This window comes from Eubalaena glacialis, chromosome 15 (genome assembly GCF_028564815.1).
Source record: "Eubalaena glacialis isolate mEubGla1 chromosome 15, mEubGla1.1.hap2.+ XY, whole genome shotgun sequence".
NCBI classification, from domain to species: Eukaryota; Metazoa; Chordata; class Mammalia; order Artiodactyla; family Balaenidae; genus Eubalaena; species Eubalaena glacialis.
The window spans coordinates 33,667,556-33,694,768 of NC_083730.1; positions in this window are offsets into that span (position 1 = coordinate 33,667,556).

Sequence of the window (27,213 nt, forward strand, 5' to 3'; positions counted from 1 at the left end):
CTAGGAATCAAAGTTCAGGAAAGGAACTCAGGGTGCTGGGGACTGCAGGTTGTTTCACCAGGCAGCCCAAATCGAGTACATCCGTACACAATGTAGTAAAGGCCTCACCCTTCAAGCCCACGTCAATTTCATAGAGAAAACACCAGGCCTCGGTGTGCTTTCCTGTGGCAAGGAAACTTTGCTTGCATTCCTTAGGAGGCACAGTGGCTCAGGACTGCCCTACCCCAAGGATTCAGGCTTGCAGCCCGACTGGTTGAGATCAGCCCTTCTGGCTCTCACGGATGAAACCAACTAGGAAAAGAGCCTCTCCTAAGCTGGGGAACGTGGTGGCTTTTCCTAGTCTTCAAAGGAACAGCACTCTGAGAGAGAGGAGCTGTTGACGTGTGGTAGCAAAATCTCCTCTGCTGAAGAGAAACATTTCGTTGTAAGCGGGTTCCCTCAGCCTTGCCACCTTTTCTCAGCTGGCTATACTGGAGGGCAGTCTGTTGGCAGACTCCCCTGAGGCCCTGCTTCCCAGGCTGTGATACACACACGCCGCCTGCTTCAGTGCAAAGGCACAGCTTAAGGTAAGGGAAAAACCTCCTCTGCTGAAGAGAAACATTTCGTTGTAAGCGGGTTCCATCAGCCTTGCCACCTTTTCTCAGCTGGCATTACTGGAGGGCAGTCTGTTGGCAGACTCCCCTGAGGCCCTGCTTCCCAGGCTGTGATACACACACGCCGCCTGCTTCAGCGCAAAGGGACAGCTTAAGGTAAGGTAAAAACCCTGTGTTGGCAAGTGCCTGCCTAACCCTCGCACAAGCAAAAGCATATTGGCCATTGGTCAAAGGCTTTCCCCACAAGCTTCACACGTTTGCTCCCATGTAGCCTCCGAAGGCCGAGTTGACCTAGCTAGGAATCAAAGTTCAGGAAAGGAACTCAGGGTGCTGGGGACTGCAGGTTGTTTCACCAGGCAGCCCAAATCGAGTACATCCGTACACAATGTAGTAAAGGCCTCACCCTTCAAGCCCACGTCAATTTCATAGAGAAAACACCAGGCCTCGGTGTGCTTTCCTGTGGCAAGGAAACTTTGCTTGCATTCCTTAGGAGGCACAGTGGCTCAGGACTGCCCTACCCCAAGGATTCAGGCTTGCAGCCCGACTGGTTGAGATCAGCCCTTCTGGCTCTCACGGATGAAACCAACTAGGAAAAGAGCCTCTCCTAAGCTGGGGAACGTGGTGGCTTTTCCTAGTCTTCAAATGAACAGCACTCTGAGGGAGAGGAGCTGTTGACGTGTGGTAGCAAAATCTCCTCTGCTGAAGAGAAACATTTCGTTGTAAGCGGGTTCCCTCAGCCTTGCCACCTTTTCTCAGCTGGCTATACTGGAGGGCAGTCTGTTGGCAGACTCCCCTGAGGCCCTGCTTCCCAGGCTGTGATACACACACGCCGCCTGCTTCAGCGCAATGGGACAGCTTAAAGTAAGGGAAAAACCTCCTCTGCTGAAGAGAAACATTTCGTTGTAAGCGGGTTCCATCAGCCTTGCCACCTTTTCTCAGCTGGCATTACTGGAGGGCAGTCTGTTGGCAGACTCCCCTGAGGCCCTGCTTCCCAGGCTGTGATACACACACGCCGCCTGCTTCAGCGCAAAGGGACAGCTTAAGGTAAGGTAAAAACCCTGTGTTGGCAAGTGCCTGCCTAACCCTCGCACAAGCAAAAGCATATTGGCCATTGGTCAAAGGCTTTCCCCACAAGCTTCACACGTTTGCTCCCATGTAGCCTGCGAAGGCCGAGTTGACCTAGCTAGGAATCAAAGTGCAGGAAAGGAACTCAGGGTGCTGGTGACTGCAGGTTGTTTCACCAGGCAGCCCAAATCGAGTACATCCGTACACAATGTAGTAAAGGCCTCACCCTTCAAGCCCACGTCAATTTCATAGAGAAAACACCAGGCCTCGGTGTGCTTTCCTGTGGCAAGGAAACTTTGCTTGCATTCCTTAGGAGGCACAGTGGCTCAGGACTGCCCTACCCCAAGGACTCAGGCTGTGCAGCCCGACTGGTTGAGATCAGCCCTTCTGGCTCTCACGGATGAAACCAACTAGGAAAAGAGCCTCTCCTAAGCTGGGGAACGTGGTGGCTTTTCCTAGTCTTCAAAGGAACAGCACTCTGAGGGAGAGGAGCTGTTGACGTGTGGTAGCAAAATCTCCTCTGCTGAAGAGAAACATTTCGTTGTAAGCGGGTTCCCTCAGCCTTGCCACCTTTTCTCAGCTGGCTATACTGGAGGGCAGTCTGTTGGCAGACTCCCCTGAGGCCCTGCTTCCCAGGCTGTGATACACACACGCCGCCTGCTTCAGTGCAAAGGCACAGCTTAAGGTAAGGGAAAAACCTCCTCTGCTGAAGAGAAACATTTCGTTGTAAGCGGGTTCCATCAGCCTTGCCACCTTTTCTCAGCTGGCATTACTGGAGGGCAGTCTGTTGGCAGACTCCCCTGAGGCCCTGCTTCCCAGGCTGTGATACACACACGCCGCCTGCTTCAGCGCAAAGGGACAGCTTAAGGTAAGGTAAAAACCCTGTGTTGGCAAGTGCCTGCCTAACCCTCGCACAAGCAAAAGCATATTGGCCATTGGTCAAAGGCTTTCCCCACAAGCTTCACACGTTTGCTCCCATGTAGCCTCCGAAGGCCGAGTTGACCTAGCTAGGAATCAAAGTTCAGGAAAGGAACTCAGGGTGCTGGGGACTGCAGGTTGTTTCACCAGGCAGCCCAAATCGAGTACATCCGTACACAATGTAGTAAAGGCCTCACCCTTCAAGCCCACGTCAATTTCATAGAGAAAACACCAGGCCTCGGTGTGCTTTCCTGTGGCAAGGAAACTTTGCTTGCATTCCTTAGGAGGCACAGTGGCTCAGGACTGCCCTACCCCAAGGATTCAGGCTTGCAGCCCGACTGGTTGAGATCAGCCCTTCTGGCTCTCACGGATGAAACCAACTAGGAAAAGAGCCTCTCCTAAGCTGGGGAACGTGGTGGCTTTTCCTAGTCTTCAAAGGAACAGCACTCTGAGAGAGAGGAGCTGTTGACGTGTGGTAGCAAAATCTCCTCTGCTGAAGAGAAACATTTCGTTGTAAGCGGGTTCCCTCAGCCTTGCCACCTTTTCTCAGCTGGCTATACTGGAGGGCAGTCTGTTGGCAGACTCCCCTGAGGCCCTGCTTCCCAGGCTGTGATACACACACGCCGCCTGCTTCAGTGCAAAGGCACAGCTTAAGGTAAGGGAAAAACCTCCTCTGCTGAAGAGAAACATTTCGTTGTAAGCGGGTTCCATCAGCCTTGCCACCTTTTCTCAGCTGGCATTACTGGAGGGCAGTCTGTTGGCAGACTCCCCTGAGGCCCTGCTTCCCAGGCTGTGATACACACACGCCGCCTGCTTCAGCGCAAACGGACAGCTTAAGGTAAGGTAAAAACCCTGTGTTGGCAAGTGCCTGCCTAACCCTCGCACAAGCAAAAGCATATTGGCCATTGGTCAAAGGCTTTCCCCACAAGCTTCACACGTTTGCTCCCATGTAGCCTCCGAAGGCCGAGTTGACCTAGCTAGGAATCAAAGTTCAGGAAAGGAACTCAGGGTGCTGGGGACTGCAGGTTGTTTCACCAGGCAGCCCAAATCGAGTACATCCGTACACAATGTAGTAAAGGCCTCACCCTTCAAGCCCACGTCAATTTCATAGAGAAAACACCAGGCCTCGGTGTGCTTTCCTGTGGCAAGGAAACTTTGCTTGCATTCCTTAGGAGGCACAGTGGCTCAGGACTGCCCTACCCCAAGGATTCAGGCTTGCAGCCCGACTGGTTGAGATCAGCCCTTCTGGCTCTCACGGATGAAACCAACTAGGAAAAGAGCCTCTCCTAAGCTGGGGAACGTGGTGGCTTTTCCTAGTCTTCAAAGGAACAGCACTCTGAGAGAGAGGAGCTGTTGACGTGTGGTAGCAAAATCTCCTCTGCTGAAGAGAAACATTTCGTTGTAAGCGGGTTCCCTCAGCCTTGCCACCTTTTCTCAGCTGGCTATACTGGAGGGCAGTCTGTTGGCAGACTCCCCTGAGGCCCTGCTTCCCAGGCTGTGATACACACACGCCGCCTGCTTCAGTGCAAAGGCACAGCTTAAGGTAAGGGAAAAACCTCCTCTGCTGAAGAGAAACATTTCGTTGTAAGCGGGTTCCATCAGCCTTGCCACCTTTTCTCAGCTGGCATTACTGGAGGGCAGTCTGTTGGCAGACTCCCCTGAGGCCCTGCTTCCCAGGCTGTGATACACACACGCCGCCTGCTTCAGCGCAAAGGGACAGCTTAAGGTAAGGTAAAAACCCTGTGTTGGCAAGTGCCTGCCTAACCCTCGCACAAGCAAAAGCATATTGGCCATTGGTCAAAGGCTTTCCCCACAAGCTTCACACGTTTGCTCCCATGTAGCCTCCGAAGGCCGAGTTGACCTAGCTAGGAATCAAAGTTCAGGAAAGGAACTCAGGGTGCTGGGGACTGCAGGTTGTTTCACCAGGCAGCCCAAATCGAGTACATCCGTACACAATGTAGTAAAGGCCTCACCCTTCAAGCCCACGTCAATTTCATAGAGAAAACACCAGGCCTCGGTGTGCTTTCCTGTGGCAAGGAAACTTTGCTTGCATTCCTTAGGAGGCACAGTGGCTCAGGACTGCCCTACCCCAAGGATTCAGGCTTGCAGCCCGACTGGTTGAGATCAGCCCTTCTGGCTCTCACGGATGAAACCAACTAGGAAAAGAGCCTCTCCTAAGCTGGGGAACGTGGTGGCTTTTCCTAGTCTTCAAATGAACAGCACTCTGAGGGAGAGGAGCTGTTGACGTGTGGTAGCAAAATCTCCTCTGCTGAAGAGAAACATTTCGTTGTAAGCGGGTTCCCTCAGCCTTGCCACCTTTTCTCAGCTGGCTATACTGGAGGGCAGTCTGTTGGCAGACTCCCCTGAGGCCCTGCTTCCCAGGCTGTGATACACACACGCCGCCTGCTTCAGCGCAAAGGGACAGCTTAAGGTAAGGTAAAAACCCTGTGTTGGCAAGTGCCTGCCTAACCCTCGCACAAGCAAAAGCATATTGGCCATTGGTCAAAGGCTTTCCCCACAAGCTTCACACGTTTGCTCCCATGTAGCCTGCGAAGGCCGAGTTGACCTAGCTAGGAATCAAAGTGCAGGAAAGGAACTCAGGGTGCTGGTGACTGCAGGTTGTTTCACCAGGCAGCCCAAATTGAGTAAATCCGTACACAATGTAGTAAAGACCTCACCCTTCAAGCCCACGTCAATTTCATAGAGAAAACACCAGGCCTCAGTGTGCTTTCCTGTGGCAAGGAAACTTTGCTTGCATTCCTTAGGAGGCACAGTGGCTCAGGACTGCCCTACCCCAAGGACTCAGGCTGTGCAGCCCGACTGGTTGAGATCAGCCCTTCTGGCTCTCACGGATGAAACCAACTAGGAAAAGAGCCTCTCCGAAGCTGGGGAACGTGGTGGCTTTTCCTAGTCTTCAAAGGAACAGCACTCTGAGGGAGAGGAGCTGTTGACGTGTGGTAGCAAAATCTCCTCTGCTGAAGAGAAACATTTCGTTGTAAGCGGGTTCCCTCAGCCTTGCCACCTTTTCTCAGCTGGCTATACTGGAGGGCAGTCTGTTGGCAGACTCCCCTGAGGCCCTGCTTCCCAGGCTGTGATACACACACGCCGCCTGCTTCAGTGCAAAGGCACAGCTTAAGGTAAGGGAAAAACCTCCTCTGCTGAAGAGAAACATTTCGTTGTAAGCGGGTTCCATCAGCCTTGCCACCTTTTCTCAGCTGGCATTACTGGAGGGCAGTCTGTTGGCAGACTCCCCTGAGGCCCTGCTTCCCAGGCTGTGATACACACACGCCGCCTGCTTCAGCGCAAAGGGACAGCTTAAGGTAAGGTAAAAACCCTGTGTTGGCAAGTGCCTGCCTAACCCTCGCACAAGCAAAAGCATATTGGCCATTGGTCAAAGGCTTTCCCCACAAGCTTCACACGTTTGCTCCCATGTAGCCTCCGAAGGCCGAGTTGACCTAGCTAGGAATCAAAGTTCAGGAAAGGAACTCAGGGTGCTGGGGACTGCAGGTTGTTTCACCAGGCAGCCCAAATCGAGTACATCCGTACACAATGTAGTAAAGGCCTCACCCTTCAAGCCCACGTCAATTTCATAGAGAAAACACCAGGCCTCGGTGTGCTTTCCTGTGGCAAGGAAACTTTGCTTGCATTCCTTAGGAGGCACAGTGGCTCAGGACTGCCCTACCCCAAGGATTCAGGCTTGCAGCCCGACTGGTTGAGATCAGCCCTTCTGGCTCTCACGGATGAAACCAACTAGGAAAAGAGCCTCTCCTAAGCTGGGGAACGTGGTGGCTTTTCCTAGTCTTCAAAGGAACAGCACTCTGAGAGAGAGGAGCTGTTGACGTGTGGTAGCAAAATCTCCTCTGCTGAAGAGAAACATTTCGTTGTAAGCGGGTTCCCTCAGCCTTGCCACCTTTTCTCAGCTGGCTATACTGGAGGGCAGTCTGTTGGCAGACTCCCCTGAGGCCCTGCTTCCCAGGCTGTGATACACACACGCCGCCTGCTTCAGCGCAATGGGACAGCTTAAAGTAAGGGAAAAACCTCCTCTGCTGAAGAGAAACATTTCGTTGTAAGCGGGTTCCATCAGCCTTGCCACCTTTTCTCAGCTGGCATTACTGGAGGGCAGTCTGTTGGCAGACTCCCCTGAGGCCCTGCTTCCCAGGCTGTGATACACACACGCCGCCTGCTTCAGCGCAAAGGGACAGCTTAAGGTAAGGTAAAAACCCTGTGTTGGCAAGTGCCTGCCTAACCCTCGCACAAGCAAAAGCATATTGGCCATTGGTCAAAGGCTTTCCCCACAAGCTTCACACGTTTGCTCCCATGTAGCCTGCGAAGGCCGAGTTGACCTAGCTAGGAATCAAAGTGCAGGAAAGGAACTCAGGGTGCTGGGGACTGCAGGTTGTTTCACCAGGCAGCCCAAATCGAGTACATCCGTACACAATGTAGTAAAGGCCTCACCCTTCAAGCCCACGTCAATTTCATAGAGAAAACACCAGGCCTCGGTGTGCTTTCCTGTGGCAAGGAAACTTTGCTTGCATTCCTTAGGAGGCACAGTGGCTCAGGACTGCCCTACCCGAAGGACTCAGGCTGTGCAGCCCGACTGGTTGAGATCAGCCCTTCTGGCTCTCACGGATGAAACCAACTAGGAAAAGAGCCTCTCCTAAGCTGGGGAACGTGGTGGCTTTTCCTAGTCTTCAAAGGAACAGCACTCTGAGGGAGAGGAGCTGTTGACGTGTGGTAGCAAAATCTCCTCTGCTGAAGAGAAACATTTCATTGTAAGCGGGTTCCCTCAGCCTTGCCACCTTTTCTCAGCTGGCTATACTGGAGGGCAGTCTGTTGGCAGACTCCCCTGAGGCCCTGCTTCCCAGGCTGTGATACACACACGCCGCCTGCTTCAGTGCAAAGGCACAGCTTAAGGTAAGGGAAAAACCTCCTCTGCTGAAGAGAAACATTTCGTTGTAAGCGGGTTCCATCAGCCTTGCCACCTTTTCTCAGCTGGCATTACTGGAGGGCAGTCTGTTGGCAGACTCCCCTGAGGCCCTGCTTCCCAGGCTGTGATACACACACGCCGCCTGCTTCAGCGCAAAGGGACAGCTTAAGGTAAGGTAAAAACCCTGTGTTGGCAAGTGCCTGCCTAACCCTCGCACAAGCAAAAGCATATTGGCCATTGGTCAAAGGCTTTCCCCACAAGCTTCACACGTTTGCTCCCATGTAGCCTGCGAAGGCCGAGTTGACCTAGCTAGGAATCAAAGTGCAGGAAAGGAACTCAGGGTGCTGGTGACTGCAGGTTGTTTCACCAGGCAGCCCAAATTGAGTACATCCGTACACAATGTAGTAAAGGCCTCACCCTTCAAGCCCACGTCAATTTCATAGAGAAAACACCAGGCCTCAGTGTGCTTTCCTGTGGCAAGGAAACTTTGCTTGCATTCCTTAGGAGGCACAGTGGCTCAGGACTGCCCTACCCCAAGGACTCAGGCTGTGCAGCCCGACTGGTTGAGATCAGCCCTTCTGGCTCTCACGGATGAAACCAACTAGGAAAAAAGCCTCTCCTAAGCTGGGGAACGTGGTGGCTTTTCCTAGTCTTCAAAGGAACAGCACTCTGAGAGAGAGGAGCTGTTGACGTGTGGTAGCAAAATCTCCTCTGCTGAAGAGAAACATTTCGTTGTAAGCGGGTTCCCTCAGCCTTGCCACCTTTTCTCAGCTGGCTATACTGGAGGGCAGTCTGTTGGCAGACTCCCCTGAGGCCCTGCTTCCCAGGCTGTGATACACACACGCCGCCTGCTTCAGTGCAAAGGCACAGCTTAAGGTAAGGGAAAAACCTCCTCTGCTGAAGAGAAACATTTCGTTGTAAGCGGGTTCCATCAGCCTTGCCACCTTTTCTCAGCTGGCATTACTGGAGGGCAGTCTGTTGGCAGACTCCCCTGAGGCCCTGCTTCCCAGGCTGTGATACACACACGCCGCCTGCTTCAGCGCAAAGGGACAGCTTAAGGTAAGGTAAAAACCCTGTGTTGGCAAGTGCCTGCCTAACCCTCGCACAAGCAAAAGCATATTGGCCATTGGTCAAAGGCTTTCCCCACAAGCTTCACACGTTTGCTCCCATGTAGCCTGCGAAGGCCGAGTTGACCTAGCTAGGAATCAAAGTGCAGGAAAGGAACTCAGGGTGCTGGTGACTGCAGGTTGTTTCACCAGGCAGCCCAAATCGAGTACATCCGTACACAATGTAGTAAAGGCCTCACCCTTCAAGCCCACGTCAATTTCATAGAGAAAACACCAGGCCTCGGTGTGCTTTCCTGTGGCAAGGAAACTTTGCTTGCATTCCTTAGGAGGCACAGTGGCTCAGGACTGCCCTACCCCAAGGACTCAGGCTGTGCAGCCCGACTGGTTGAGATCAGCCCTTCTGGCTCTCACGGATGAAACCAACTAGGAAAAGAGCCTCTCCTAAGCTGGGGAACGTGGTGGCTTTTCCTAGTCTTCAAAGGAACAGCACTCTGAGGGAGAGGAGCTGTTGACGTGTGGTAGCAAAATCTCCTCTGCTGAAGAGAAACATTTCATTGTAAGCGGGTTCCCTCAGCCTTGCCACCTTTTCTCAGCTGGCTATACTGGAGGGCAGTCTGTTGGCAGACTCCCCTGAGGCCCTGCTTCCCAGGCTGTGATACACACACGCCGCCTGCTTCAGTGCAAAGGCACAGCTTAAGGTAAGGGAAAAACCTCCTCTGCTGAAGAGAAACATTTCGTTGTAAGCGGGTTCCATCAGCCTTGCCACCTTTTCTCAGCTGGCATTACTGGAGGGCAGTCTGTTGTCAGACTCCCCTGAGGCCCTGCTTCCCAGGCTGTGATACACACACGCCGCCTGCTTCAGCGCAAAGGGACAGCTTAAGGTAAGGTAAAAACCCTGTGTTGGCAAGTGCCTGCCTAACCCTCGCACAAGCAAAAGCATATTGGCCATTGGTCAAAGGCTTTCCCCACAAGCTTCACACGTTTGCTCCCATGTAGCCTGTGAAGGCCGAGTTGACCTAGCTAGGAATCAAAGTGCAGGAAAGGAACTCAGGGTGCTGGTGACTGCAGGTTGTTTCACCAGGCAGCCCAAATCGAGTACATCCGTACACAATGTAGTAAAGGCCTCACCCTTCAAGCCCACGTCAATTTCATAGAGAAAACACCAGGCCTCGGTGTGCTTTCCTGTGGCAAGGAAACTTTGCTTGCATTCCTTAGGAGGCACAGTGGCTCAGGACTGCCCTACCCCAAGGACTCAGGCTGTGCAGCCCGACTGGTTGAGATCAGCCCTTCTGGCTCTCACGGATGAAACCAACTAGGAAAAGAGCCTCTCCTAAGCTGGGGAACGTGGTGGCTTTTCCTAGTCTTCAAAGGAACAGCACTCTGAGGGAGAGGAGCTGTTGACGTGTGGTAGCAAAATCTCCTCTGCTGAAGAGAAACATTTCGTTGTAAGCGGGTTCCCTCAGCCTTGCCACCTTTTCTCAGCTGGCTATACTGGAGGGCAGTCTGTTGGCAGACTCCCCTGAGGCCCTGCTTCCCAGGCTGTGATACACACAGGCCGCCTGCTTCAGTGCAAAGGCACAGCTTAAGGTAAGGGAAAAACCTCCTCTGCTGAAGAGAAACATTTCGTTGTAAGCGGGTTCCATCAGCCTTGCCACCTTTTCTCAGCTGGCATTACTGGAGGGCAGTCTGTTGGCAGACTCCCCTGAGGCCCTGCTTCCCAGGCTGTGATACACACACGCCGCCTGCTTCAGCGCAATGGGACAGCTTAAAGTAAGGGAAAAACCTCCTCTGCTGAAGAGAAACATTTCGTTGTAAGCGGGTTCCATCAGCCTTGCCACCTTTTCTCAGCTGGCATTACTGGAGGGCAGTCTGTTGGCAGACTCCCCTGAGGTCCTGCTTCCCAGGCTGTGATACACACACGCCGCCTGCTTCAGCGCAAAGGGACAGCTTAAGGTAAGGTAAAAACCCTGTGTTGGCAAGTGCCTGCCTAACCCTCGCACAAGCAAAAGCATATTGGCCATTGGTCAAAGGCTTTCCCCACAAGCTTCACACGTTTGCTCCCATGTAGCCTGCGAAGGCCGAGTTGACCTAGCTAGGAATCAAAGTGCAGGAAAGGAACTCAGGGTGCTGGTGACTGCAGGTTGTTTCACCAGGCAGCCCAAATTGAGTACATCCGTACACAATGTAGTAAAGGCCTCACCCTTCAAGCCCACGTCAATTTCATAGAGAAAACACCAGGCCTCGGTGTGCTTTCCTGTGGCAAGGAAACTTTGCTTGCATTCCGTAGGAGGCACAGTGGCTCAGGACTGCCCTACCCCAAGGACTCAGGCTGTGCAGCCCGACTGGTTGAGATCAGCCCTTCTGGCTCTCACGGATGAAACCAACTAGGAAAAGAGCCTCTCCTAAGCTGGGGAACGTGGTAGCTTTTCCTAGTCTTCAAAGGAACAGCACTCTGAGGGAGAGGAGCTGTTGACGTGTGGTAGCAAAATCTCCTCTGCTGAAGAGAAACATTTCGTTGTAAGCGGGTTCCCTCAGCCTTGCCACCTTTTCTCAGCTGGCTATACTGGAGGGCAGTCTGTTGGCAGACTCCCCTGAGGCCCTGCTTCCCAGGCTGTGATACACACACGCCGCCTGCTTCAGTGCAAAGGCACAGCTTAAGGTAAGGGAAAAACCTCCTCTGCTGAAGAGAAACATTTCGTTGTAAGCGGGTTCCATCAGCCTTGCCACCTTTTCTCAGCTGGCATTACTGGAGGGCAGTCTGTTGGCAGACTCCCCTGAGGCCCTGCTTCCCAGGCTGTGATACACACACGCCGCCTGCTTCAGCGCAAAGGGACAGCTTAAGGTAAGGTAAAAACCCTGTGTTGGCAAGTGCCTGCCTAACCCTCGCACAAGCAAAAGCATATTGGCCATTGGTCAAAGGCTTTCCCCACAAGCTTCACACGTTTGCTCCCATGTAGCCTCCGAAGGCCGAGTTGACCTAGCTAGGAATCAAAGTTCAGGAAAGGAACTCAGGGTGCTGGGGACTGCAGGTTCTTTCACCAGGCAGCCCAAATCGAGTACATCCGTACACAATGTAGTAAAGGCCTCACCCTTCAAGCCCACGTCAATTTCATAGAGAAAACACCAGGCCTCGGTGTGCTTTCCTGTGGCAAGGAAACTTTGCTTGCATTCCTTAGGAGGCACAGTGGCTCAGGACTGCCCTACCCCAAGGATTCAGGCTTGCAGCCCGACTGGTTGAGATCAGCCCTTCTGGCTCTCACGGATGAAACCAACTAGGAAAAGAGCCTCTCCTAAGCTGGGGAACGTGGTGGCTTTTCCTAGTCTTCAAAGGAACAGCACTCTGAGGGAGAGGAGCTGTTGACGTGTGGTAGCAAAATCTCCTCTGCTGAAGAGAAACATTTCGTTGTAAGCGGGTTCCCTCAGCCTTGCCACCTTTTCTCAGCTGGCTATACTGGAGGGCAGTCTGTTGGCAGACTCCCCTGAGGCCCTGCTTCCCAGGCTGTGATACACACACGCCGCCTGCTTCAGCGCAATGGGACAGCTTAAAGTAAGGGAAAAACCTCCTCTGCTGAAGAGAAACATTTCGTTGTAAGCGGGTTCCATCAGCCTTGCCACCTTTTCTCAGCTGGCATTACTGGAGGGCAGTCTGTTGGCAGACTCCCCTGAGGCCCTGCTTCCCAGGCTGTGATACACACACGCCGCCTGCTTCAGCGCAAAGGGACAGCTTAAGGTAAGGTAAAAACCCTGTGTTGGCAAGTGCCTGCCTAACCCTCGCACAAGCAAAAGCATATTGGCCATTGGTCAAAGGCTTTCCCCACAAGCTTCACACGTTTGCTCCCATGTAGCCTGCGAAGGCCGAGTTGACCTAGCTAGGAATCAAAGTGCAGGAAAGGAACTCAGGGTGCTGGTGACTGCAGGTTGTTTCACCAGGCAGCCCAAATCGAGTACATCCGTACACAATGTAGTAAAGGCCTCACCCTTCAAGCCCACGTCAATTTCATAGAGAAAACACCAGGCCTCGGTGTGCTTTCCTGTGGCAAGGAAACTTTGCTTGCATTCCTTAGGAGGCACAGTGGCTCAGGACTGCCCTACCCCAAGGACTCAGGCTGTGCAGCCCGACTGGTTGAGATCAGCCCTTCTGGCTCTCACGGATGAAACCAACTAGGAAAAGAGCCTCTCCGAAGCTGGGGAACGTGGTGGCTTTTCCTAGTCTTCAAAGGAACAGCACTCTGAGGGAGAGGAGCTGTTGACGTGTGGTAGCAAAATCTCCTCTGCTGAAGAGAAACATTTCGTTGTAAGCGGGTTCCCTCAGCCTTGCCACCTTTTCTCAGCTGGCTATACTGGAGGGCAGTCTGTTGGCAGACTCCCCTGAGGCCCTGCTTCCCAGGCTGTGATACACACACGCCGCCTGCTTCAGCGCAAAGGGACAGCTTAAGGTAAGGTAAAAACCCTGTGTTGGCAAGTGCCTGCCTAACCCTCGCACAAGCAAAAGCATATTAGCCATTGGTCAAAGGCTTTCCCCACAAGCTTCACACGTTTGCTCCCATGTAGCCTCCGAAGGCCGAGTTGACCTAGCTAGGAATCAAAGTTCAGGAAAGGAACTCAGGGTGCTGGGGACTGCAGGTTGTTTCACCAGGCAGCCCAAATCGAGTACATCCGTACACAATGTAGTAAAGGCCTCACCCTTCAAGCCCACGTCAATTTCATAGAGAAAACACCAGGCCTCGGTGTGCTTTCCTGTGGCAAGGAAACTTTGCTTGCATTCCTTAGGAGGCACAGTGGCTCAGGACTGCCCTACCCCAAGGATTCAGGCTTGCAGCCCGACTGGTTGAGATCAGCCCTTCTGGCTCTCACGGATGAAACCAACTAGGAAAAGAGCCTCTCCTAAGCTGGGGAACGTGGTGGCTTTTCCTAGTCTTCAAAGGAACAGCACTCTGAGAGAGAGGAGCTGTTGACGTGTGGTAGCAAAATCTCCTCTGCTGAAGAGAAACATTTCGTTGTAAGCGGGTTCCCTCAGCCTTGCCACCTTTTCTCAGCTGGCTATACTGGAGGGCAGTCTGTTGGCAGACTCCCCTGAGGCCCTGCTTCCCAGGCTGTGATACACACACGCCGCCTGCTTCAGCGCAATGGGACAGCTTAAAGTAAGGGAAAAACCTCCTCTGCTGAAGAGAAACATTTCGTTGTAAGCGGGTTCCATCAGCCTTGCCACCTTTTCTCAGCTGGCATTACTGGAGGGCAGTCTGTTGGCAGACTCCCCTGAGGCCCTGCTTCCCAGGCTGTGATACACACACGCCGCCTGCTTCAGCGCAAAGGGACAGCTTAAGGTAAGGTAAAAACCCTGTGTTGGCAAGTGCCTGCCTAACCCTCGCACAAGCAAAAGCATATTGGCCATTGGTCAAAGGCTTTCCCCACAAGCTTCACACGTTTGCTCCCATGTAGCCTGCGAAGGCCGAGTTGACCTAGCTAGGAATCAAAGTGCAGGAAAGGAACTCAGGGTGCTGGTGACTGCAGGTTGTTTCACCAGGCAGCCCAAATCGAGTACATCCGTACACAATGTAGTAAAGGCCTCACCCTTCAAGCCCACGTCAATTTCATAGAGAAAACACCAGGCCTCGGTGTGCTTTCCTGTGGCAAGGAAACTTTGCTTGCATTCCTTAGGAGGCACAGTGGCTCAGGACTGCCCTACCCCAAGGACTCAGGCTGTGCAGCCCGACTGGTTGAGATCAGCCCTTCTGGCTCTCACGGATGAAACCAACTAGGAAAAGAGCCTCTCCTAAGCTGGGGAACGTGGTGGCTTTTCCTAGTCTTCAAAGGAACAGCACTCTGAGGGAGAGGAGCTGTTGACGTGTGGTAGCAAAATCTCCTCTGCTGAAGAGAAACATTTCGTTGTAAGCGGGTTCCCTCAGCCTTGCCACCTTTTCTCAGCTGGCTATACTGGAGGGCAGTCTGTTGGCAGACTCCCCTGAGGCCCTGCTTCCCAGGCTGTGATACACACACGCCGCCTGCTTCAGTGCAAAGGCACAGCTTAAGGTAAGGGAAAAACCTCCTCTGCTGAAGAGAAACATTTCGTTGTAAGCGGGTTCCATCAGCCTTGCCACCTTTTCTCAGCTGGCATTACTGGAGGGCAGTCTGTTGGCAGACTCCCCTGAGGCCCTGCTTCCCAGGCTGTGATACACACACGCCGCCTGCTTCAGCGCAAAGGGACAGCTTAAGGTAAGGTAAAAACCCTGTGTTGGCAAGTGCCTGCCTAACCCTCGCACAAGCAAAAGCATATTGGCCATTGGTCAAAGGCTTTCCCCACAAGCTTCACACGTTTGCTCCCATGTAGCCTCCGAAGGCCGAGTTGACCTAGCTAGGAATCAAAGTTCAGGAAAGGAACTCAGGGTGCTGGGGACTGCAGGTTGTTTCACCAGGCAGCCCAAATCGAGTACATCCGTACACAATGTAGTAAAGGCCTCACCCTTCAAGCCCACGTCAATTTCATAGAGAAAACACCAGGCCTCGGTGTGCTTTCCTGTGGCAAGGAAACTTTGCTTGCATTCCTTAGGAGGCACAGTGGCTCAGGACTGCCCTACCCCAAGGATTCAGGCTTGCAGCCCGACTGGTTGAGATCAGCCCTTCTGGCTCTCACGGATGAAACCAACTAGGAAAAGAGCCTCTCCTAAGCTGGGGAACGTGGTGGCTTTTCCTAGTCTTCAAAGGAACAGCACTCTGAGAGAGAGGAGCTGTTGACGTGTGGTAGCAAAATCTCCTCTGCTGAAGAGAAACATTTCGTTGTAAGCGGGTTCCCTCAGCCTTGCCACCTTTTCTCAGCTGGCTATACTGGAGGGCAGTCTGTTGGCAGACTCCCCTGAGGCCCTGCTTCCCAGGCTGTGATACACACACGCCGCCTGCTTCAGTGCAAAGGCACAGCTTAAGGTAAGGGAAAAACCTCCTCTGCTGAAGAGAAACATTTCGTTGTAAGCGGGTTCCATCAGCCTTGCCACCTTTTCTCAGCTGGCATTACTGGAGGGCAGTCTGTTGGCAGACTCCCCTGAGGCCCTGCTTCCCAGGCTGTGATACACACACGCCGCCTGCTTCAGCGCAAACGGACAGCTTAAGGTAAGGTAAAAACCCTGTGTTGGCAAGTGCCTGCCTAACCCTCGCACAAGCAAAAGCATATTGGCCATTGGTCAAAGGCTTTCCCCACAAGCTTCACACGTTTGCTCCCATGTAGCCTCCGAAGGCCGAGTTGACCTAGCTAGGAATCAAAGTTCAGGAAAGGAACTCAGGGTGCTGGGGACTGCAGGTTGTTTCACCAGGCAGCCCAAATCGAGTACATCCGTACACAATGTAGTAAAGGCCTCACCCTTCAAGCCCACGTCAATTTCATAGAGAAAACACCAGGCCTCGGTGTGCTTTCCTGTGGCAAGGAAACTTTGCTTGCATTCCTTAGGAGGCACAGTGGCTCAGGACTGCCCTACCCCAAGGATTCAGGCTTGCAGCCCGACTGGTTGAGATCAGCCCTTCTGGCTCTCACGGATGAAACCAACTAGGAAAAGAGCCTCTCCTAAGCTGGGGAACGTGGTGGCTTTTCCTAGTCTTCAAAGGAACAGCACTCTGAGAGAGAGGAGCTGTTGACGTGTGGTAGCAAAATCTCCTCTGCTGAAGAGAAACATTTCGTTGTAAGCGGGTTCCCTCAGCCTTGCCACCTTTTCTCAGCTGGCTATACTGGAGGGCAGTCTGTTGGCAGACTCCCCTGAGGCCCTGCTTCCCAGGCTGTGATACACACACGCCGCCTGCTTCAGTGCAAAGGCACAGCTTAAGGTAAGGGAAAAACCTCCTCTGCTGAAGAGAAACATTTCGTTGTAAGCGGGTTCCATCAGCCTTGCCACCTTTTCTCAGCTGGCATTACTGGAGGGCAGTCTGTTGGCAGACTCCCCTGAGGCCCTGCTTCCCAGGCTGTGATACACACACGCCGCCTGCTTCAGCGCAAAGGGACAGCTTAAGGTAAGGTAAAAACCCTGTGTTGGCAAGTGCCTGCCTAACCCTCGCACAAGCAAAAGCATATTGGCCATTGGTCAAAGGCTTTCCCCACAAGCTTCACACGTTTGCTCCCATGTAGCCTCCGAAGGCCGAGTTGACCTAGCTAGGAATCAAAGTTCAGGAAAGGAACTCAGGGTGCTGGGGACTGCAGGTTGTTTCACCAGGCAGCCCAAATCGAGTACATCCGTACACAATGTAGTAAAGGCCTCACCCTTCAAGCCCACGTCAATTTCATAGAGAAAACACCAGGCCTCGGTGTGCTTTCCTGTGGCAAGGAAACTTTGCTTGCATTCCTTAGGAGGCACAGTGGCTCAGGACTGCCCTACCCCAAGGATTCAGGCTTGCAGCCCGACTGGTTGAGATCAGCCCTTCTGGCTCTCACGGATGAAACCAACTAGGAAAAGAGCCTCTCCTAAGCTGGGGAACGTGGTGGCTTTTCCTAGTCTTCAAATGAACAGCACTCTGAGGGAGAGGAGCTGTTGACGTGTGGTAGCAAAATCTCCTCTGCTGAAGAGAAACATTTCGTTGTAAGCGGGTTCCCTCAGCCTTGCCACCTTTTCTCAGCTGGCTATACTGGAGGGCAGTCTGTTGGCAGACTCCCCTGAGGCCCTGCTTCCCAGGCTGTGATACACACACGCCGCCTGCTTCAGCGCAATGGGACAGCTTAAAGTAAGGGAAAAACCTCCTCTGCTGAAGAGAAACATTTCGTTGTAAGCGGGTTCCATCAGCCTTGCCACCTTTTCTCAGCTGGCATTACTGGAGGGCAGTCTGTTGGCAGACTCCCCTGAGGCCCTGCTTCCCAGGCTGTGATACACACACGCCGCCTGCTTCAGCGCAAAGGGACAGCTTAAGGTAAGGTAAAAACCCTGTGTTGGCAAGTGCCTGCCTAACCCTCGCACAAGCAAAAGCATATTGGCCATTGGTCAAAGGCTTTCCCCACAAGCTTCACACGTTTGCTCCCATGTAGCCTGCGAAGGCCGAGTTGACCTAGCTAGGAATCAAAGTGCAGGAAAGGAACTCAGGGTGCTGGTGACTGCAGGTTGTTTCACCAGGCAGCCCAAATCGAGTACATCCGTACACAATGTAGTAAAGGCCTCACCCTTCAAGCCCACGTCAATTTCATAGAGAAAACACCAGGCCTCGGTGTGCTTTCCTGTGGCAAGGAAACTTTGCTTGCATTCCTTAGGAGGCACAGTGGCTCAGGACTGCCCTACCCCAAGGACTCAGGCTGTGCAGCCCGACTGGTTGAGATCAGCCCTTCTGGCTCTCACGGATGAAACCAACTAGGAAAAGAGCCTCTCCGAAGCTGGGGAACGTGGTGGCTTTTCCTAGTCTTCAAAGGAACAGCACTCTGAGGGAGAGGAGCTGTTGACGTGTGGTAGCAAAATCTCCTCTGCTGAAGAGAAACATTTCGTTGTAAGCGGGTTCCCTCAGCCTTGCCACCTTTTCTCAGCTGGCTATACTGGAGGGCAGTCTGTTGGCAGACTCCCCTGAGGCCCTGCTTCCCAGGCTGTGATACACACACGCCGCCTGCTTCAGTGCAAAGGCACAGCTTAAGGTAAGGGAAAAACCTCCTCTGCTGAAGAGAAACATTTCGTTGTAAGCGGGTTCCATCAGCCTTGCCACCTTTTCTCAGCTGGCATTACTGGAGGGCAGTCTGTTGGCAGACTCCCCTGAGGCCCTGCTTCCCAGGCTGTGATACACACACGCCGCCTGCTTCAGCGCAAAGGGACAGCTTAAGGTAAGGTAAAAACCCTGTGTTGGCAAGTGCCTGCCTAACCCTCGCACAAGCAAAAGCATATTGGCCATTGGTCAAAGGCTTTCCCCACAAGCTTCACACGTTTGCTCCCATGTAGCCTCCGAAGGCCGAGTTGACCTAGCTAGGAATCAAAGTTCAGGAAAGGAACTCAGGGTGCTGGGGACTGCAGGTTGTTTCACCAGGCAGCCCAAATCGAGTACATCCGTACACAATGTAGTAAAGGCCTCACCCTTCAAGCCCACGTCAATTTCATAGAGAAAACACCAGGCCTCGGTGTGCTTTCCTGTGGCAAGGAAACTTTGCTTGCATTCCTTAGGAGGCACAGTGGCTCAGGACTGCCCTACCCCAAGGATTCAGGCTTGCAGCCCGACTGGTTGAGATCAGCCCTTCTGGCTCTCACGGATGAAACCAACTAGGAAAAGAGCCTCTCCTAAGCTGGGGAACGTGGTGGCTTTTCCTAGTCTTCAAAGGAACAGCACTCTGAGAGAGAGGAGCTGTTGACGTGTGGTAGCAAAATCTCCTCTGCTGAAGAGAAACATTTCGTTGTAAGCGGGTTCCCTCAGCCTTGCCACCTTTTCTCAGCTGGCTATACTGGAGGGCAGTCTGTTGGCAGACTCCCCTGAGGCCCTGCTTCCCAGGCTGTGATACACACACGCCGCCTGCTTCAGTGCAAAGGCACAGCTTAAGGTAAGGGAAAAACCTCCTCTGCTGAAGAGAAACATTTCGTTGTAAGCGGGTTCCATCAGCCTTGCCACCTTTTCTCAGCTGGCATTACTGGAGGGCAGTCTGTTGGCAGACTCCCCTGAGGCCCTGCTTCCCAGGCTGTGATACACACACGCCGCCTGCTTCAGCGCAAAGGGACAGCTTAAGGTAAGGTAAAAACCCTGTGTTGGCAAGTGCCTGCCTAACCCTCGCACAAGCAAAAGCATATTGGCCATTGGTCAAAGGCTTTCCCCACAAGCTTCACACGTTTGCTCCCATGTAGCCTCCGAAGGCCGAGTTGACCTAGCTAGGAATCAAAGTTCAGGAAAGGAACTCAGGGTGCTGGGGACTGCAGGTTGTTTCACCAGGCAGCCCAAATCGAGTACATCCGTACACAATGTAGTAAAGGCCTCACCCTTCAAGCCCACGTCAATTTCATAGAGAAAACACCAGGCCTCGGTGTGCTTTCCTGTGGCAAGGAAACTTTGCTTGCATTCCTTAGGAGGCACAGTGGCTCAGGACTGCCCTACCCCAAGGATTCAGGCTTGCAGCCCGACTGGTTGAGATCAGCCCTTCTGGCTCTCACGGATGAAACCAACTAGGAAAAGAGCCTCTCCTAAGCTGGGGAACGTGGTGGCTTTTCCTAGTCTTCAAAGGAACAGCACTCTGAGAGAGAGGAGCTGTTGACGTGTGGTAGCAAAATCTCCTCTGCTGAAGAGAAACATTTCGTTGTAAGCGGGTTCCCTCAGCCTTGCCACCTTTTCTCAGCTGGCTATACTGGAGGGCAGTCTGTTGGCAGACTCCCCTGAGGCCCTGCTTCCCAGGCTGTGATACACACACGCCGCCTGCTTCAGCGCAATGGGACAGCTTAAAGTAAGGGAAAAACCTCCTCTGCTGAAGAGAAACATTTCGTTGTAAGCGGGTTCCATCAGCCTTGCCACCTTTTCTCAGCTGGCATTACTGGAGGGCAGTCTGTTGGCAGACTCCCCTGAGGCCCTGCTTCCCAGGCTGTGATACACACACGCCGCCTGCTTCAGCGCAAAGGGACAGCTTAAGGTAAGGTAAAAACCCTGTGTTGGCAAGTGCCTGCCTAACCCTCGCACAAGCAAAAGCATATTGGCCATTGGTCAAAGGCTTTCCCCACAAGCTTCACACGTTTGCTCCCATGTAGCCTGCGAAGGCCGAGTTGACCTAGCTAGGAATCAAAGTGCAGGAAAGGAACTCAGGGTGCTGGTGACTGCAGGTTGTTTCACCAGGCAGCCCAAATCGAGTACATCCGTACACAATGTAGTAAAGGCCTCACCCTTCAAGCCCACGTCAATTTCATAGAGAAAACACCAGGCCTCGGTGTGCTTTCCTGTGGCAAGGAAACTTTGCTTGCATTCCTTAGGAGGCACAGTGGCTCAGGACTGCCCTACCCCAAGGACTCAGGCTGTGCAGCCCGACTGGTTGAGATCAGCCCTTCTGGCTCTCACGGATGAAACCAACTAGGAAAAGAGCCTCTCCGAAGCTGGGGAACGTGGTGGCTTTTCCTAGTCTTCAAAGGAACAGCACTCTGAGGGAGAGGAGCTGTTGACGTGTGGTAGCAAAATCTCCTCTGCTGAAGAGAAACATTTCGTTGTAAGCGGGTTCCCTCAGCCTTGCCACCTTTTCTCAGCTGGCTATACTGGAGGGCAGTCTGTTGGCAGACTCCCCTGAGGCCCTGCTTCCCAGGCTGTGATACACACACGCCGCCTGCTTCAGTGCAAAGGCACAGCTTAAGGTAAGGGAAAAACCTCCTCTGCTGAAGAGAAACATTTCGTTGTAAGCGGGTTCCATCAGCCTTGCCACCTTTTCTCAGCTGGCATTACTGGAGGGCAGTCTGTTGGCAGACTCCCCTGAGGCCCTGCTTCCCAGGCTGTGATACACACACGCCGCCTGCTTCAGCGCAAAGGGACAGCTTAAGGTAAGGTAAAAACCCTGTGTTGGCAAGTGCCTGCCTAACCCTCGCACAAGCAAAAGCATATTGGCCATTGGTCAAAGGCTTTCCCCACAAGCTTCACACGTTTGCTCCCATGTAGCCTCCGAAGGCCGAGTTGACCTAGCTAGGAATCAAAGTTCAGGAAAGGAACTCAGGGTGCTGGGGACTGCAGGTTGTTTCACCAGGCAGCCCAAATCGAGTACATCCGTACACAATGTAGTAAAGGCCTCACCCTTCAAGCCCACGTCAATTTCATAGAGAAAACACCAGGCCTCGGTGTGCTTTCCTGTGGCAAGGAAACTTTGCTTGCATTCCTTAGGAGGCACAGTGGCTCAGGACTGCCCTACCCCAAGGATTCAGGCTTGCAGCCCGACTGGTTGAGATCAGCCCTTCTGGCTCTCACGGATGAAACCAACTAGGAAAAGAGCCTCTCCTAAGCTGGGGAACGTGGTGGCTTTTCCTAGTCTTCAAAGGAACAGCACTCTGAGAGAGAGGAGCTGTTGACGTGTGGTAGCAAAATCTCCTCTGCTGAAGAGAAACATTTCGTTGTAAGCGGGTTCCCTCAGCCTTGCCACCTTTTCTCAGCTGGCTATACTGGAGGGCAGTCTGTTGGCAGACTCCCCTGAGGCCCTGCTTCCCAGGCTGTGATACACACACGCCGCCTGCTTCAGCGCAAAGGCACAGCTTAAGGTAAGGGAAAAACCTCCTCTGCTGAAGAGAAACATTTCGTTGTAAGCGGGTTCCATCAGCCTTGCCACCTTTTCTCAGCTGGCATTACTGGAGGGCAGTCTGTTGGCAGACTCCCCTGAGGCCCTGCTTCCCAGGCTGTGATACACACACGCCGCCTGCTTCAGCGCAAAGGGACAGCTTAAGGTAAGGTAAAAACCCTGTGTTGGCAAGTGCCTGCCTAACCCTCGCACAAGCAAAAGCATATTGGCCATTGGTCAAAGGCTTTCCCCACAAGCTTCACACGTTTGCTCCCATGTAGCCTCCGAAGGCCGAGTTGACCTAGCTAGGAATCAAAGTTCAGGAAAGGAACTCAGGGTGCTGGGGACTGCAGGTTGTTTCACCAGGCAGCCCAAATCGAGTACATCCGTACACAATGTAGTAAAGGCCTCACCCTTCAAGCCCACGTCAATTTCATAGAGAAAACACCAGGCCTCGGTGTGCTTTCCTGTGGCAAGGAAACTTTGCTTGCATTCCTTAGGAGGCACAGTGGCTCAGGACTGCCCTACCCCAAGGATTCAGGCTTGCAGCCCGACTGGTTGAGATCAGCCCTTCTGGCTCTCACGGATGAAACCAACTAGGAAAAGAGCCTCTCCTAAGCTGGGGAACGTGGTGGCTTTTCCTAGTCTTCAAAGGAACAGCACTCTGAGGGAGAGGAGCTGTTGACGTGTGGTAGCAAAATCTCCTCTGCTGAAGAGAAACATTTCGTTGTAAGCGGGTTCCCTCAGCCTTGCCACCTTTTCTCAGCTGGCTATACTGGAGGGCAGTCTGTTGGCAGACTCCCCTGAGGCCCTGCTTCCCAGGCTGTGATACACACACGCCGCCTGCTTCAGCGCAATGGGACAGCTTAAAGTAAGGGAAAAACCTCCTCTGCTGAAGAGAAACATTTCGTTGTAAGCGGGTTCCATCAGCCTTGCCACCTTTTCTCAGCTGGCATTACTGGAGGGCAGTCTGTTGGCAGACTCCCCTGAGGCCCTGCTTCCCAGGCTGTGATACACACACGCCGCCTGCTTCAGCGCAAAGGGACAGCTTAAGGTAAGGTAAAAACCCTGTGTTGGCAAGTGCCTGCCTAACCCTCGCACAAGCAAAAGCATATTGGCCATTGGTCAAAGGCTTTCCCCACAAGCTTCACACGTTTGCTCCCATGTAGCCTCCGAAGGCCGAGTTGACCTAGCTAGGAATCAAAGTTCAGGAAAGGAACTCAGGGTGCTGGGGACTGCAGGTTGTTTCACCAGGCAGCCCAAATCGAGTACATCCGTACACAATGTAGTAAAGGCCTCACCCTTCAAGCCCACGTCAATTTCATAGAGAAAACACCAGGCCTCGGTGTGCTTTCCTGTGGCAAGGAAACTTTGCTTGCATTCCTTAGGAGGCACAGTGGCTCAGGACTGCCCTACCCCAAGGATTCAGGCTTGCAGCCCGACTGGTTGAGATCAGCCCTTCTGGCTCTCACGGATGAAACCAACTAGGAAAAGAGCCTCTCCTAAGCTGGGGAACGTGGTGGCTTTTCCTAGTCTTCAAAGGAACAGCACTCTGAGAGAGAGGAGCTGTTGACGTGTGGTAGCAAAATCTCCTCTGCTGAAGAGAAACATTTCGTTGTAAGCGGGTTCCCTCAGCCTTGCCACCTTTTCTCAGCTGGCTATACTGGAGGGCAGTCTGTTGGCAGACTCCCCTGAGGCCCTGCTTCCCAGGCTGTGATACACACACGCCGCCTGCTTCAGTGCAAAGGCACAGCTTAAGGTAAGGGAAAAACCTCCTCTGCTGAAGAGAAACATTTCGTTGTAAGCGGGTTCCATCAGCCTTGCCACCTTTTCTCAGCTGGCATTACTGGAGGGCAGTCTGTTGGCAGACTCCCCTGAGGCCCTGCTTCCCAGGCTGTGATACACACACGCCGCCTGCTTCAGCGCAAAGGGACAGCTTAAGGTAAGGTAAAAACCCTGTGTTGGCAAGTGCCTGCCTAACCCTCGCACAAGCAAAAGCATATTGGCCATTGGTCAAAGGCTTTCCCCACAAGCTTCACACGTTTGCTCCCATGTAGCCTCCGAAGGCCGAGTTGACCTAGCTAGGAATCAAAGTTCAGGAAAGGAACTCAGGGTGCTGGGGACTGCAGGTTGTTTCACCAGGCAGCCCAAATCGAGTACATCCGTACACAATGTAGTAAAGGCCTCACCCTTCAAGCCCACGTCAATTTCATAGAGAAAACACCAGGCCTCGGTGTGCTTTCCTGTGGCAAGGAAACTTTGCTTGCATTCCTTAGGAGGCACAGTGGCTCAGGACTGCCCTACCCCAAGGATTCAGGCTTGCAGCCCGACTGGTTGAGATCAGCCCTTCTGGCTCTCACGGATGAAACCAACTAGGAAAAGAGCCTCTCCTAAGCTGGGGAACGTGGTGGCTTTTCCTAGTCTTCAAAGGAACAGCACTCTGAGAGAGAGGAGCTGTTGACGTGTGGTAGCAAAATCTCCTCTGCTGAAGAGAAACATTTCGTTGTAAGCGGGTTCCCTCAGCCTTGCCACCTTTTCTCAGCTGGCTATACTGGAGGGCAGTCTGTTGGCAGACTCCCCTGAGGCCCTGCTTCCCAGGCTGTGATACACACACGCCGCCTGCTTCAGCGCAATGGGACAGCTTAAAGTAAGGGAAAAACCTCCTCTGCTGAAGAGAAACATTTCGTTGTAAGCGGGTTCCATCAGCCTTGCCACCTTTTCTCAGCTGGCATTACTGGAGGGCAGTCTGTTGGCAGACTCCCCTGAGGCCCTGCTTCCCAGGCTGTGATACACACACGCCGCCTGCTTCAGCGCAAAGGGACAGCTTAAGGTAAGGTAAAAACCCTGTGTTGGCAAGTGCCTGCCTAACCCTCGCACAAGCAAAAGCATATTGGCCATTGGTCAAAGGCTTTCCCCACAAGCTTCACACGTTTGCTCCCATGTAGCCTGCGAAGGCCGAGTTGACCTAGCTAGGAATCAAAGTGCAGGAAAGGAACTCAGGGTGCTGGTGACTGCAGGTTGTTTCACCAGGCAGCCCAAATCGAGTACATCCGTACACAATGTAGTAAAGGCCTCACCCTTCAAGCCCACGTCAATTTCATAGAGAAAACACCAGGCCTCGGTGTGCTTTCCTGTGGCAAGGAAACTTTGCTTGCATTCCTTAGGAGGCACAGTGGCTCAGGACTGCCCTACCCCAAGGACTCAGGCTGTGCAGCCCGACTGGTTGAGATCAGCCCTTCTGGCTCTCACGGATGAAACCAACTAGGAAAAGAGCCTCTCCGAAGCTGGGGAACGTGGTGGCTTTTCCTAGTCTTCAAAGGAACAGCACTCTGAGGGAGAGGAGCTGTTGACGTGTGGTAGCAAAATCTCCTCTGCTGAAGAGAAACATTTCGTTGTAAGCGGGTTCCCTCAGCCTTGCCACCTTTTCTCAGCTGGCTATACTGGAGGGCAGTCTGTTGGCAGACTCCCCTGAGGCCCTGCTTCCCAGGCTGTGATACACACACGCCGCCTGCTTCAGTGCAAAGGCACAGCTTAAGGTAAGGGAAAAACCTCCTCTGCTGAAGAGAAACATTTCGTTGTAAGCGGGTTCCATCAGCCTTGCCACCTTTTCTCAGCTGGCATTACTGGAGGGCAGTCTGTTGGCAGACTCCCCTGAGGCCCTGCTTCCCAGGCTGTGATACACACACGCCGCCTGCTTCAGCGCAAAGGGACAGCTTAAGGTAAGGTAAAAACCCTGTGTTGGCAAGTGCCTGCCTAACCCTCGCACAAGCAAAAGCATATTGGCCATTGGTCAAAGGCTTTCCCCACAAGCTTCACACGTTTGCTCCCATGTAGCCTCCGAAGGCCGAGTTGACCTAGCTAGGAATCAAAGTTCAGGAAAGGAACTCAGGGTGCTGGGGACTGCAGGTTGTTTCACCAGGCAGCCCAAATCGAGTACATCCGTACACAATGTAGTAAAGGCCTCACCCTTCAAGCCCACGTCAATTTCATAGAGAAAACACCAGGCCTCGGTGTGCTTTCCTGTGGCAAGGAAACTTTGCTTGCATTCCTTAGGAGGCACAGTGGCTCAGGACTGCCCTACCCCAAGGATTCAGGCTTGCAGCCCGACTGGTTGAGATCAGCCCTTCTGGCTCTCACGGATGAAACCAACTAGGAAAAGAGCCTCTCCTAAGCTGGGGAACGTGGTGGCTTTTCCTAGTCTTCAAAGGAACAGCACTCTGAGAGAGAGGAGCTGTTGACGTGTGGTAGCAAAATCTCCTCTGCTGAAGAGAAACATTTCGTTGTAAGCGGGTTCCCTCAGCCTTGCCACCTTTTCTCAGCTGGCTATACTGGAGGGCAGTCTGTTGGCAGACTCCCCTGAGGCCCTGCTTCCCAGGCTGTGATACACACACGCCGCCTGCTTCAGCGCAAAGGCACAGCTTAAGGTAAGGGAAAAACCTCCTCTGCTGAAGAGAAACATTTCGTTGTAAGCGGGTTCCATCAGCCTTGCCACCTTTTCTCAGCTGGCATTACTGGAGGGCAGTCTGTTGGCAGACTCCCCTGAGGCCCTGCTTCCCAGGCTGTGATACACACACGCCGCCTGCTTCAGCGCAAAGGGACAGCTTAAGGTAAGGTAAAAACCCTGTGTTGGCAAGTGCCTGCCTAACCCTCGCACAAGCAAAAGCATATTGGCCATTGGTCAAAGGCTTTCCCCACAAGCTTCACACGTTTGCTCCCATGTAGCCTCCGAAGGCCGAGTTGACCTAGCTAGGAATCAAAGTTCAGGAAAGGAACTCAGGGTGCTGGGGACTGCAGGTTGTTTCACCAGGCAGCCCAAATCGAGTACATCCGTACACAATGTAGTAAAGGCCTCACCCTTCAAGCCCACGTCAATTTCATAGAGAAAACACCAGGCCTCGGTGTGCTTTCCTGTGGCAAGGAAACTTTGCTTGCATTCCTTAGGAGGCACAGTGGCTCAGGACTGCCCTACCCCAAGGATTCAGGCTTGCAGCCCGACTGGTTGAGATCAGCCCTTCTGGCTCTCACGGATGAAACCAACTAGGAAAAGAGCCTCTCCTAAGCTGGGGAACGTGGTGGCTTTTCCTAGTCTTCAAAGGAACAGCACTCTGAGGGAGAGGAGCTGTTGACGTGTGGTAGCAAAATCTCCTCTGCTGAAGAGAAACATTTCGTTGTAAGCGGGTTCCCTCAGCCTTGCCACCTTTTCTCAGCTGGCTATACTGGAGGGCAGTCTGTTGGCAGACTCCCCTGAGGCCCTGCTTCCCAGGCTGTGATACACACACGCCGCCTGCTTCAGCGCAATGGGACAGCTTAAAGTAAGGGAAAAACCTCCTCTGCTGAAGAGAAACATTTCGTTGTAAGCGGGTTCCATCAGCCTTGCCACCTTTTCTCAGCTGGCATTACTGGAGGGCAGTCTGTTGGCAGACTCCCCTGAGGCCCTGCTTCCCAGGCTGTGATACACACACGCCGCCTGCTTCAGCGCAAAGGGACAGC